The following is a 2,149-nucleotide window of genomic DNA, read 5'->3' on the forward strand; positions in this document are numbered from 1 at the left end:
CATCTTGCGTAGAAATAACTCTTTTTTTGCCATATGTGAAATGCAAAAACTAATTACGAGAAAGTGTAAATCGAACGATAATTGCACAAAATGCGCGGTTGACTCTTGATCAGGATGTTTTCTTTGCTCTTGATTTTTTAATTATATAAGCAAACAAAAACATTGTTTTTATATGAGATGTATACAGAACTGTGAAGTTGATTTTTAAATATGTTTGTATTATACTTTGTAGTATATTATACTTCAAAATATATCTACCACGTACATTTTATATGTAGCTTTTACTGGCCTTATTATTTCTTTAATTGTATTTGTATAAATTTATATGTTATATTTTTGAAGATAAGAGACACAATTTATGAAGAAAAAACGACGTTAGATGAATTCCGATATGTTTCTTTAAAATGGTCATATATTTCTGAAGACCAACAGGAAAAGTGTGATATCTTTGTTTCATCCTTTTATTTGAGACCACCAAATAAAAAAATGAACATGGAAATAGATAATCATCGATCTGGTCATTCGGGTTGGCCATTTCTATGTGAAATATGTAATAACCAATATGATTTCTTTGTTTTTCATGTACTTCCCGTTCATCTAAATGTAGCACTGCAAAAGGACTGTCCACCATGTAATGCATATTGTGACTTTTCGAGCCAAAATTTCTAGTTATTATTCATTTTATGACGAAAAAAAGAACAAGAATGTACATCGACTTGTTTTTTTGTTACTGCTGTTTGATTGTCACATATGTTATGTATAATATGGTTATTAGATTCTAACATCTTTTTTTAATTATAAGTTATGATGAAAAGTAATATGTACAGTAATATGTTTAGTAATGCAAATATAAACGTAACAACTGTTCATAAAGTTATATTGTGGCACATGCATGCTTATATGTACAAACTTGTTCAGATTATACGTACACACAAGACTTAATATAGTTTAGGAAAACTTATAGATTTTATTAGTGCATGCAGTAAATTGTTTGACGATATGTAGAAAATAATTAGAACATGTAAACAATGTACAATAATATTTTTATATTATAATATGTTAGATATTAAAATATACATGTATATTTATATAAATTCATACAAATATAAGTATATAATTATATAAATATAAGTACATTTAAACGTATTACATGTATATTCTTCAAGTTTATACATGGAAAATATTTAACATATTATATATATTCACTGTGCATAGCACATATTTATATACTAAAATATATGATAATGTACATGAGTATTATATATGATATGAAAATATTGTAAAAATAAAACACGACTACATGTCGTACACAAAAAGTAGTTTATTACAAAATGTTACCTTATTTTTGCACAAACAATGCCGATTATACGAAAACATACATGTATATTTACTTTCAACATAAATTATGTTAAAACCATATATATATGATAATAATTCTAACATATTTTATAATTTTTATCAGTATGTAAAATATTAGTAAAATAAACTATTGTAGCCATCCTATAAGTGAGGTTATAATTTTAATGATAAGTACATTGTAAACCAATTCCGCCATTCTTTAAAACATTACAAAAAACACCTAAAATGATATTACGTGTTATATTTGGAAAAATTTAAAAACATTGATTAACAAATTGTATCGAAATGGTTATATGGTCGTTATCATGTATACGGCTTATTTCAAAATATAAATACGAGTGGACAACTGCGTTTCTTGTTTATGTTTTACTTTGCTTTTGCAATGTCAAATTCGAAGTTTTAGTTGCTGTTTGACGTCTTTTAACAACACAGTGATTATTTGTTTATTACAAGAGTATATATCAAAGTTGTAGAAAAGTTTAAGAGAAGTGCAACATTAAACATTAAGTCAGTGATACCGTAACGTAAAATTGTATTTTTATTATTATATAACATAGAGCATAAGTACTATGGCATCTACTAGTGAAACAGCATCAACAAGTGCTGACAAACGTTATCACTGTGAAATAAAATGTTTTCTCTACAAATATATTTATATACGAGATATAAATTGAGAGAGATTTTTAAGATCAAGGCTATATATATATATATTTAATTCTTCAGATATGTAATGACTTTTGTGAATATATGACATTCTTATTATTGCATTATGGTACGGTTCTTAAGAAAA

The sequence above is a fragment of the Pseudomyrmex gracilis genome, unplaced genomic scaffold, assembly GCF_002006095.1.
Source record: "Pseudomyrmex gracilis isolate BER0280 unplaced genomic scaffold, ASM200609v1 scaffold_170, whole genome shotgun sequence".
NCBI lineage: Eukaryota > Metazoa > Arthropoda > Insecta > Hymenoptera > Formicidae > Pseudomyrmex > Pseudomyrmex gracilis.